Source organism: Lissotriton vulgaris, chromosome 1_2, assembly GCF_964263255.1.
Source record: "Lissotriton vulgaris chromosome 1_2, aLisVul1.2, whole genome shotgun sequence".
NCBI classification, from domain to species: domain Eukaryota; kingdom Metazoa; phylum Chordata; class Amphibia; order Caudata; family Salamandridae; genus Lissotriton; species Lissotriton vulgaris.
The window spans coordinates 69055642-69068686 of NC_141686.1; positions in this window are offsets into that span (position 1 = coordinate 69055642).

Consider the following 13045-nt stretch of genomic DNA (forward strand, 5'->3'; position numbering starts at 1 on the left):
CTGGGTTGAGAGCGTGGAGAGTGCTGGGGTGGTAATGGTGCGTGGGTCAGAGGACTAGGGTCTCTGTCGCTGGTCGCATCGCGGACGGAGCAGACAGGCTTGCCTTTGATGCACCTTCAGCTTGCCTTTGGTGTGGGTGCCTTTAAGTAGGGGTTGGGGAGGGCAATCAGCTGGGAGGTGGGAGCGACATGCTGGGGGGAGGGACCGCGGGGCAGTGGTGGCGTGGAGCACAGGAAGAGGGAGCAAGGATGGTAAAAGAGGAAAATAGGTAAACAGAGGAAAAGGGGCAAAGAGAAAAAGAAGCAAAATGAAAAGGTAAACAGAGCAAAAAGAGATAAGGGGTAAAAAGAAAAGAGACAATCAGAGGAAAAGGGGCAAAGAGAAAAAGAGGTAAGAGGAAAAGAGGCAACAGAGAAAATGGGTCAAAAAGAGAAATAAAGAGGCAAAGAGGGCACAGAACAGAGCGGAAGAGCAGAAGAGCAGGATGCTCTTCCACTGGACCAACAGGGAGGCAGGAGCCTGCTGGTGGGGGAGGGCCTCGGACACCTACCTGAGAGGACAGACCCTTACCAGACGAACTGCGCAGGGGAGAGCAGTGAGTCTGACCAGGAGGCCAGAGTTAAGTACGTTTGTTGCCACATTCAATAGATAGACAAAGCTCAGCACTCTATTAGGCCATGGAAGTTGATACTTTGCCGGCCGTGGGCAGCAACAGGTCTCTAGGCGTGGGCAATGGCAGGATCAATCCAGGTTTGGTTTCACCCCCTCAATACAAGGGCTCCAGAGGAGGACCCAGAGGAGGACACCAGCAAGGCACCACTGACATGTGATCCCTTTTTCCCCACGTAAGGTTGAGGGGCAGGTTGGCATATTTTGCCCACAATCGGAAGTCGTTGATTGAGTTACAGGTAGAATTTTACGGCTCCCCATTCAGCCTGTCCCAACTCCTCTGCACTTCTCTGACTAGGACACCTCAGTGGTTAACTCTGAAGTCCAGGACCTTCTTTCCAAAGGGGCTATAGTCTAGACACATTCTCCCCTTTATGGGATTATCAGCAAGGTGTTTGTGGTGGACAATCGTGACACTGGGAAGAGACCCATCATCAATTTCAAGCAGTTCAAAAAGTGGTTGGTCTTCTGCCACTTAAAAAAGGAGGGCATTCATCGCCACAGGGACCTTCTTCTTCACAACAACTGGTTAGAACGACTCAGTCTCAAAGACGCCTACTTAATGGTCTCAAACTTCCCACCTCACAGTCACGTCCTGCAGTTTTATTGGCGTCAGGCCACGTATGAATTCACAATGCTCAGGCTGTCTTCTGGCCCTTGGTGTTTCACCTAGGTTCTCAAACCTGTGGTGGAACACCAAGCCAGAGACATTTGCCTAATCATGTATTAGGACGATATACGGCTGATGAACCAAAGCCCGAAGGCATTGCTAGCCCACCTTCAGGCTAGCCCACCTTCAGTTGACGGTATCCCTCACCCAGTCTCTGGAATTTCTCATTAATGAAAAAAAGTCAGTCTTATCCTGATGCAGTCCTTTGTATCACCTCCGGGCCAGAGGCATTCGCTTAATCACGTACTATGACAATATACTGCTGATGAATCAAAGTCTGAAGGCAATGCTAGCCCACCTTCAGTTGATGGTCTCTCTCCACCAGTCTCTGGGATTTCTCATAAACAAAAAAAAGTCAGTCTTATCCCCAACGCAGTCTCTTGTGTTTCTGGGGTTTGTAGTGGATTCGGTCCAAGCCACTCTGAGCCTTCCGTCCCGGAAGGTGCCCAAGGTCAGACACACACGCTAGCAAGAAAGGTTGTGTCATTGAGAAACATTTCAAAGGTATTAGGACTCCTCTCCTGCTCCATCCAGGCAATTTTGCCCAGCCTCCTACACTACAGGGCCCTTCAAAGGATCAAGATCTCACCCCTCCACAGGGATCTGACGTATTCACAATGTGTATCTCCGACGGACGACGCAAAAGTGTAACTCCACTGGTGGCTAGCCCACATGGAGGTGTGAATTGGACATGCCATCTTAGAAACACAACCATATTTGGTAATAGAATCCAATGCCAGTGGAGTTGGTTGGGGAGAATGATGTGGAGAATTCTCTACTGGACGCAAATGGTCAGAACGAGGGAGTGCTCTAAACATCAACTATCTAGAACTGATGGCTGCCACCTTTGTGGTAAAGTGTTGGGCAAAAGAGAAGATTCAATGCTGTGTCCTTCTCAAGATGAACAATGTGGTGGCGGCCCAGTACATCAACCATCTGGGGGTGGACATGGTCTAAACCTCTATTGGACTTGGCATGGAGCTTCTGGGAATACTGCCTCGAGTACCAAAAAAACTCGGTCATCGCAGAACACCCCCTGGGATCGGCCAATCAAATGGTGGATTGGCAATCAAGACACCTTTGTGACCACAGCCTCTGAAAGTTAGATCCATCCATATAAGGGCGCTGGAATAGGTCCCTTCTCGGTGAACCTGTTTGAGTCTCGGTTGGACCACCAAATGGCCAAATACTTCAGTTGGGGATTGGCTCAATTGATATACACAATGGATACCTTCCAGGAGACAGAATATTCATTCCCACCATTCTCCATGATAATTTGACTTTCCACCCAAAGCAGTAGAGAATGGGCGACAGTGGTGTTAATCCCCCCCTTCTTGAGGTCTCAAGTGTGTTTTCCAGTTCTGATGTTACTTTCTTGGGATTCTCCAATCCGTCTACCTATGTTCCCTGCTCTCCTCAAGGATCCCTTAGGGAATCCCCACCATCTGGTTCTGGAGGGTTTGGTGCAACTTATGGCGTGGTGGATTACTGGGAACAATGAAATGTCCTGGGACTTTCGCTGTAAGCTGCAGACCTACTCTCAAAGGCTTGGACAGGTAAAACAGCTAAGAGATATCAACTGACTAGGTCCACACGGATGGGTTAGTGTTGTCAAAAGAACTTGAATCCTGTGGAGATGGGAATTGTCAGTATTCTGAATTTTCTAGCCAACTTGGCAAACGAGTGCTTGGCTTACAGAATATTGAATACCTTCTTGTTGGACAGGCCACGTGAAGGGCCTGCTCCCTCCCCGCATGACAAGACCCGAGCCCGGCCCTCCAGGTGTTACACACAGAAACTACCCGCTCCCCGTCTCATATGGGACCCCTGCCCCCGGACATCTCTACATCATGGACCTGAATCCCTACCGGCCCCCTCGCCCGGCCTGGGCGCCATCTTGGACACTGCACCACGAGGCCGCGTGGCCTCCGATCGACCCTAACCCTGGGCCTGGCCAGGCCCCGACATCCCGGCACCACCATCCACCCAGGAGGTGAGCGGACTACTTGGCAGGTCAATGGGAGAAAGAAGTGTCAATGGCTCTCCCCCGCCAGTTGCCGATCGCCCCCGGCTCCCCCAGGCGTGGCTCCACCCCCCTGCTGGGTGTCTGGACTCCCTCATCCCGGACCTCCCGACCTCTAAGTGCGAGGGTCCGGACATCAAAGGGCGCCAGACCTATAACTGGGGCAGCTCCAGAGCAGTAAGGCAGTTGTATCCTAGAGTCGAGAGACGCAGTGAAGAACTCATCCTTGACGGACTACTGGCGCTGCCGTAGCCCTGCCTTGCGAACTTCTGACTTGCCTGCTGGCGCTGCCGCAACCTTCTGAAGCCTTCATCCTCGTCGGGACCTGCTGGCGTGGGCGCGGACCTTTTGTAACTACCACCTTCACCGGGACCTGCTGGCTCCGCCGCGGACCGTCGCTATCATCGATCATCTCGGGACCTGCTGGCTCCGCCGCGGCCCGATCATCTAGAACGCCGAGCTCGAGGATTGTGAGCTATCCATCGTATCATCACCGCTACCAGATTGGTAACAAGACTGTCCCGCTACCCCTTTACCCCGAACCAAGAGACTAGAATCGAGGGGACCCCTGAGTCCAGACCTCCTTGTACCATTCCACCGTACTTAAGATTGCTTATAAAGAACGTTAAACCTTGTCTCTGTGTGGTGTACATCTGTGGGGGGGAAGTTACTCGTCTGTACGATCGCTGGAGACGGCTCTCCCCGGAGACCTCTCCCCTTGTCCTCGGCCGACCCTCCCGGTCCGTCTAACATTGGTGGCCAGCGGCGTGATCCGAATCAACGCCTAATCGTACAGAGAGTAGCTCACCCCACGACGAAACCACAATGACAACCAAAGAGAGCGGATCCACCGAGAAATTCCAGATGGAGAAATTGGAAGAATACAGCCATCGTGAGTTGAAACAATTCTGCATTGAACTAGGTATCGCTACCACCGGTCTGAGTACCAAAGACGATTTCAAGCACGCCATTGAGTCATGGGCAGAAACCGGGGCCGTCAGACCCCCGGACCAAAATGTTGCAGCATCAGAGAGGAACACAATGGCTCCCGAGGAGCAAAGAACAGGTCTCTCGCAAGATGAGATCCAAGAACGAGAAAGAAGCAGACTACATGAATTAGAAATGGCCCGGCTCAAAATGGACGGCGAACTCAAGTTAGCCGAACAAAAACTGAACCTAGAGTATCTGCGGCTCCGAGAAGAACGGGAAGAAAAACAGAGACAAAGAGAACTCGAAGAAAAGAGACTAGCGTATGAACACGAGCGCAAATTAGCAGAAATAGACTTACGTAAGCAGAACAAAGAGTTAGGGGTGCCCGAGCAACCGCGCACCCCGGGAGCAACAGAGAAGAAAGTACACATCCCCAAGGATGTCGTTCGAGAATATTTCCGGGATGACGACATACAACAATGGTTCAAGGCCTACGAGATCGCTATGACCTCCCACCGGATCGATCGAAGTGACTGGGGAGCCGGTCTATGGGGGAGGTTCGTCAATGAGGGCCGCGATGCCCTGTTACAGCTCCCAGACCACCTGATGACCTCCTATGACCACATGAAGGCTACCCTCCTCACCCGCTATGGACTCACACCCGAAATGTACCGCCAGAGGTTCCGAGACTGCACCCGGATCCCGGGTACAACTTGGGTGGAGTACGTGAACTATTTCAGCCGAGCCTTCGAGGGTTGGATCAAGGGGAGCAATGTAACGACCTACGAGCAACTCTTCAATCTCATGGTGTGGGAGCACCTATCTAACAACTGCTTTGTCGAGCTCAGGCAGCACCTCCTCGACAGTAAATTGACTGACCCACGGCAGCTCGCCGCCGAGGCTGACCGGTGGGAAATTACCCGATTGGGCCGAAATGGGTCACATGAACAGAACCGGAACAACCAAGGTCAGCACCGTCCCCGAGGAGGAGGAGGGGGCCAGGGACGAGGAAGAGACAACGCCCCGGCCGCTCCCGCTGCCAGCACCCCACCCCCGGCCAACCGGGGCAACCCCCCGGCGCGCCCGGGGTACAGAGCCAATGTCACGTGTCACCGATGCCAGCGAGTCGGCCACTACGCGAATGACCCGAATTGTCCACAGAACCAGACTCCGAGACCCCGCCAGATGGCCGCCGCCGCCCTAGGGGAGGAACAAATCTCCAAAGAACAAAAGGAGTGCGAGCAAGAACCCCAAGAGTGGGAACCAGCCGCCATGGTTCTAGCGTGCCTAGGGGGAAAAGACATGGTCCCGCGGGCCCCCCTACCCGCCAACACCAGGAAGTACAGTCAGTGGGTGAACATTAATGGACGCAGGGCCGAAGCCCTACGTGACACCGGGGCCAGTGTAACAGCCGTCCGCTGTCACCTGGTGACCCCAGAACAGATCCTGCCGAACGTTCTCTGCCCTGTCCGTTCAGCCGACAATTCGGAGAGTCTATGTCGGATGGCCTGCGTCCCCTTCGAGTGGGGAGGAGTCTCCGGCATGTTGAAGGTGACGGTCCGAGATGATGCCCCCGTGGACTGTCTCCTGGGGAATGATCTTGAGAGTTCCCCGTGGGCCGCCGTAGAAAGAAGAGAGCACCTGGGGATGTTGGGCCTCCCGGACTGGGCGTGCGTAACCACCCGGTCCATGGCTGCCCGTACCATCCCCCGACCCGAAGAACCTGAATGGCCGGCACCTCCTCCCCCGGTCGCTCCAGTAGAAGACACCGACCGTGCCGTCCCCCCAGAGCAAACTCCCGAAGGGCTCACTCAGCCCCAGGACCTTCCCGACCTGGCTCAGTGGCGTCAGGAAGGGGGGCCCACCCAGGAACAGTTTCGCCAAGAGCAGAAGACCTGTCCCGCCCTCGAGGGACTCCGCCAACAAGCCCTCGCCCAGAGCGCAGGGGATACCTCCGGAACCCATTGGGTCTATTGGGACAACGACCTGTTGTACAGCGAACAGAGAATCGCGGAATTAGGGGCCAGTCGAGTGCTAGTGGTGCCCCTCCGCTTTAAAGACTTCTTGCTAAACCTGGCCCACGATGTCCCCCTGGCTGGTGACCTGGGTCAGGACAAAACCTACAGTCGCCTGGTGACCCACTTCTTCTGGCCCAAGATGAGGAACGACGTACTTAATCACTGCCGGTCTTGCCCCACGTGCATGACAAGGCCCAAGCCCGGCCCTCCAGGTGTTACACACAGAAACTACCCGCTCCCCGTATCATATGGGACCCCTGCCCCCGGACATCTCTACATCATGGACCTGAATCCCTACCGGCCCCCTCGCCCGGCCTGGGCGCCATCTTGGACACTGCACCACGAGGCCGCATGGCCTCCGATCGACCCTAACCCTGGGCCTGGCCAGGCCCCGACATCCCGGCACCACCATCCACCCAGGAGGTGAGCGGACTACTTGGCAGGTCAATGGGAGAAAGAAGTGTCGATGGCTCTCCCCCGCCAGGTGCCGATCGCCCCTGGCTCCCCCAGGCGCTGGCTCCACCCCCCTGCTGGGTGTCTGGACTCCCTCATCCCGGACCTCCCGACCTCCAAGTGCGAGGGTCCGGACATCAAAGGGCGCCAGACCTATAACTGGGGCAGCTCCAGAGCAGGAAGGCAGTTGTATCCTGGAGTCGAGAGACGCAGTGAAGAACTCATCCTTGACGGACTACTGGCGCTGCCGTAGCCCTGCCTTGCGAACTTCTGACTTGCCTGCTGGCGCTGCCGCAACCTTCTGAAGCCTTCATCCTCGTCGGGACCTGCTGGCGTGGCCGCGGACCGTTTGTAACTACCACCTTCACCGGGACCTGCTGGCTCCGCCGTGGACCGTCGCTATCATCGATCATCTCGGGACCTGCTGGCTCCGCCGCGGCCCGATCATCTAGAACGCCGAGCTCGAGGATTGTGAGCTATCCATCGTATCATCACCGCTACCAGATTGGTAACAAGACTGTCCCGCTACCCCTTTACCCCGAACCAAGAGACTAGAATCGAGGGGACCCCTGAGTCCAGACCTCCTTGTACCATTCCACCGTACTTAAGATTGCTTATAAAGAACGTTAAACCTTATCTCTGTGTGGTGTACATCTGTGGGGGGGAAGTTACTCGTCTGTACGATCGCTGGAGACGGCTCTCCCCGGAGACCTCTCCCCTTGTCCTCGGCCGACCCTCCCGGTCCGTCTAACACTTCTGCTCAGCGATATCGGCGGGGCACCTCCTGACTGAGTGCCTCCCGGTGGGAGAATACCCTTTGGTCTGGATATTACTTAGGGGTATACGTCTATCCTTTCCTCCCCATCCGGTGTACTCAGTACTGTGGGACGTTAATGTGGTACTCAATCGGTTTATCTCTTGGCCTAGTAATTAATATTTTTCTAGGAAACAATTGTCAGCCAAATATGCTTGATTTCCTGTAGACAAGCATCTGATTTCAGAGCATTAGATGTCACCAGACGAGTGTTCACTCCAGAAGTTATTATATTCCACATTTCAAGACGAACAAAAACCAACTTCTGGATGTTCTACTGTCCAGCTTTTCCAGATTCTCCTTAACTGTGCATGACAAGGTGCATTACGGCTTATGACGCCGTGACCGAAGATCTCCATCCCCATGGGCTATGGCAACTCCTTATAGCTCTCAGAAAACCACGCTGAGCTGTGCCCGTCCCTACCGTCGCTAGATGGGTTAGATGGTCCATGCAAGAAGCAGGCATAGACATGAAAATGTTCGGGGCACATCTACCAGAGGAGCGATGGTCACTAAGGCATTGCCCCTGGGGACACATTTCGAAGACATCATGAATGCAGAAAATTGGTCTTTGGACTCAATGTTCAAGCGTTTCTATTTTAAACCACTTGCTAATGTGGCAGCTCTGGTGGTGGATAAGCTTTGAACTAACACAATCCTTGCCTCCGGTACTGACATAGAATATAAAATTTCCTAGCTTTCGTAACAGAAATTTTTTGTTCTATTAAGGACATGGAGGCGAGGATTATCCCACCTGGGGTCGAGTACCAACTGTTTACCCCCCCCCGTGTTGTTTGAAACATACGTAATTGGTGTAAGTCAAATCTTTATGATGGCATCTGATGCAGCGCAACTCCGGAAATATTTTCTAAAACCATATCACCTTTCCCTGAAGTACCAAATCATACGTCTACTCATCAGTGGGGCCCATAACACTGCGAGTTACTCACAAAACACTTCCATCCTACTTCATGGATCGGTGAGATTCGAAGGAGAGCTGCTGTATCATAGTGGAGTGTCTAAATCAAACTAAATATTTAGACTATTTACACCTGCAGTTTAAATGAGTTTTACCATGGTTTTATTAACAAGACATTTTATTCAGACACACAACCATTATGGTCAATGAATCTGCTATTACAAAATTAGGCGTAGGAAAATACAAGACCAGCTTAATTCTCCATTTATCAAATTTTTATTAAAACAAAGTTTAGCATGTCTAACAGTTTATTCACTTTATTTATTTCTTTATTCAAAAAAATAACGTTAAAGGAGTAAATGTTTTATCTCAAACAGTTATATTCATTTATCTCAGAGATTCAGAAATAGACATTATTATCTAGATTTCAGAACACAAATATTAGCAAAAGACAGATAGTTCCCAAAATTCATTTTCTCCTAACTTCCCTAACTAATAACCTCATTTAAAGCTTAGTTCTCACTCAAAGAAAAAAAAACATTTATTCAAGAATTCTTACATCTCAGGAAAATCAGCATACCAACAGCATCTCAGGAGGAAATCGGAAGAGAGTTTTCTCTTAAAGAAAATAAAGACTTTTTATACCTTTTTCACTAAGTTTATCTATCTACAAAAGTAACTATCAGCCCAAACTCAAGTTTTGATTGGACAATTTGAGGGTGGATGAGCATCACCTCATCATTCTAATATTCAATTTCCGTAGCATCAGCTGAATTTTAAAGAGTCCTTTGTTTAAGAAAGTCTTTGGCCTAGTCACATCCTCAACTAGCTACTTCATGATCCTTTCCCACGATCAGTAACTCAAATGTTCATTATTTTTGGCAGTCATCAGGATTTCCAGGGCAAGTCGTCCTTGAGCTGCTTTCATTCAGTCTCACAAAAAGGGGTGGTGATGGACGGAGCATCTGAATCAATCAAACACTCACACACAGTCAAAAGAAGATCTAGGTTTAATCCATCGCCGTTCTTTAGCCCACTCTGCCACCCCAGTTCAGACATGGCTATATGCAAATCAGTCTGACCCTGTGCCTCATGGGAACAGTCCAGCCCGAACTACCAAGCCATGTCTTCCCTGGACCGGAAACAAGCTTCCGAGGACCGGTTTCCGGCATTCCAGCCGTCTTCAGCCCAGCTTGCTTGAATCCAGTGGCAAAGTGAGCAAGGGACTCACGTCTGAGCATACCCTGCCACACTTATGGTGGCCAAAAGCAGTACAAAAGGGGGTGGTGATGGACGGAGCATCTGAATCAATCAAACACTCACACCCAGTCAAAAGATCTGGGTTTAATCCATCGCCGTTCTTTAGCCCACTCTGCCACCCTAGTTCAGACATGGCTATATGCAAATCAGTCTGACCCTGTGCCTCATGGGAACAGTCCAGCTCGAACTGGTAAGCCATGTCTTCCCTGGACCGGAAACAAGCTTCCGAGGACCGGTTTCTGGCATTCCAGCCGTCTTCAGCCCGGCTTGCTTGAATCCAGGGCAAAGTGAGCAAACTGAGCATACCCTGCCACACTTACCTTGCCCCTTTTGTACCGCTTTTGGCCGCCATAAGTGTGGCAGGGTATGCTCAGACGTGAGTCCCTTGCTCACTTTGCCACTGGATTCAAGCAAGCCGGGCTGAAGACGGCTGGAATGCCAGAAACCGGTCCTCGGAAGCTTGTTTCCGGTCCAGGGAAGGCATGGCTTGGCAGTTCGGGCTGGACTGTTCCCATGAGGCACAGGGTCAGACTGATTTGCATATAGCCATGTCTGAACTGGGGTGGCAAAGTGGGCTAAAGAACGGTGATGGATTAAACCCAGATCTTTTGACTGGGTGTGAGTGTTTTATTGGTTCGGATGCTCCGTCCATCACCACCCCCTTTTGTACCGCTTTGTTCACCATAAGTTGGCAGGGTATGCTCAAACGTGAGTCCCTTGCTCACTTTGCCACTGGATTCAAGCAAGCCTGGCTGAAGATGGCTGTAATGCCAGAAACCAGTCCTAGGAAGCTTGTTTCTGGTCCAGGGAAGGCATGGCTTCGCAGTTCGGGCTGGACTGTTCCCATGAGGCACAGGGTCAGACTGATTTGCATATGGCCATGTCTGAACTGGGGTGGCAGAGTGGGCTAAAGAACGGTGATGGATTAAATCCAGATCTGTTGAATGGGCATGAGTGTTTTATTGGTTCGGATGCTCCGTCCATCACCACCCCCTTTTGTACCGCTTTGTTCGCCATAAGTTGACAGGGTATGCTCAGACGTGAGTCCCTTGCTCATTTTGCCACTGTATTCAAGCAAGCCTGGCTGAAGACGGCTGTAATGCCAGAAACCAGTCCTAGAAAGCTTGTTTCCGGTCCAGGGAAGGCATGGCTTGGCATTTCGGGCTGGACTGTTCCCAGGAGGTACAGAGTCAGACTGATTTGCATATGGCCATGTCTAAACTGGGGTGGCAGAGTGGACTAAAGAACGGTGATGGATTAAACCCAGATCTTTTGACTGGGTGTGAGTGTTTGATTGGTTCAGATGCTCCGTCCATTACCACCCCCTTTTGTACTGCTTTTGGCCACCATAAGTGTGGCAGGGTATGCTCAGACGTGAGTCCCTTGCTCACTTTGCCACTGGATTCAAGCAAGCCGGGCTGAAGACGGCTGGAATGCCAGAAACCGTTCCTCGGAAGCTTGTTTCCGGTCCAGGGAAGGCATGGCTTGGCAGTTCGGGCTGGACTGTTCCCATGAGGCACAGGGTCAGACTGATTTGCATATAGCCATGTCTGAACTGGGGTGGCAAAGTGGGCTAAAGAACGGTGATGGATTAAACCCAGATCTTTTGACTGGGTGTGAGTGTTTTATTGGTTCGGATGCTCCGTCCATCACCACCCCCTTTTGTACCGCTTTGTTCACCATAAGTTGGCAGGGTATGCTCAAACGTGAGTCCCTTGCTCACTTTGCCACTGGATTCAAGCAAGCCTGGCTGAAGATGGCTGTAATGCCAGAAACCAGTCCTAGGAAGCTTGTTTCCGGTCCAGGGAAGGCATGGCTTGGCAGTTCAGGCTGGACTGTTCCCATGAGGCACAGGGTCAGACTGATTTGCATATGGCCATGTCTGAACTGGGGTGGCAGAGTGGGCTAAAGAACGGTGATGGATTAAATCCAGATCTGTTGAATGGGCATGAGTGTTTTATTGGTTCGGATGCTCCGTCCATCACCACCCCCTTTTGTACCGCTTTGTTCGCCATAAGTTGACAGGGTATGCTCAGACGTGAGTCCCTAGCTCATTATGCCACTGTATTCAAGCAAGCCTGGCTGAAGACGGCTGTAATGCCAGAAACCAGTCCTAGAAAGCTTGTTTCCGGTCCAGGGAAGGCATGGCTTGGCAGTTCGGACTGGACTGTTCCCAGGAGGTACAGAGTCAGACTGATTTGCATATGGCCATGTCTGAACTGGGGTGGCAGAGTGGACTAAAGAACGGTGATGGATTAAACCCAGATCTGTTGACTGGGTGTGAGTGTTTGATTGGTTCAGATGCTCCGTCCATTACCAGCCTCTTTTGTACCGTTCATTCAGTCTCAGGCAGCACACATTCAATCTCGGCTTTGGGCTGCGCATGCTTAGTTAATTTTCCATTCACAGTTAATGAAGCAGCCATCTTTTTACTAGGCCTCACAGGCCAGAACGAGAACTATCATAGAAACAAACACAAATAAATGTTAATTATTTGAAATATAGCCCTTATGTTTACCTCCCCCCATACGAAGGGATTCCCTGTAAGTGGTTACCTAGCAAATAAGCAACATATATGCATGATGTACTCACTTATCTCCATGTCTTTGCCACAAAACACATGAACAGAAAGCACATTTATGCCGCTTTTGATTAAATTAAAGCTTTGCATTAATAAACAACATGACGACATTACCAAATTAGTCAGTTATAGTTCTCCATCCAAGCAGATTAGTATTCCCACGTGTATTTGTGTGTGCATTCTATACTACGTTGATTCGTTTTTTCAAAACCACGCAATTAATAAAGGTTACAGTTATGAGGAAATGACTTCACGAGGGGTATACAAAATTTTGTTTTTCCACCTCGCTCCATCACATCCTCTTGTAATAAAATGTATGTGAGTTTTTTCTGGTACATGATGTCAATACACTGCTACCAGGTTACATGGTTGTGCATGATTTTTCTGAACATTGAGAATGTGTTCTCAAGATCATTTTTCTTGTTTAAAGGAAATGATTCAAACATGCAGGAATAAAGGATAACTTTCGCACGAAGAAAGTGGAAGAGGCAACATAAACAAACGACTATAATGGGGATTTGTGCACCCTGATTGGAGGTTCTATGATGAACTTTTCTCCCAAAGTGTTCATGGGATTTGTAGTTTGATAATAGTTGCTGCTAAAATAAAGCAAAGAAAGTAAAGCATAATTCGCGTCTCTGTGTCCTTAATTGAATTGAAACTTTCCATTATGAAAACTAGGAACTTTTATGTTATGGTGATTAGTGG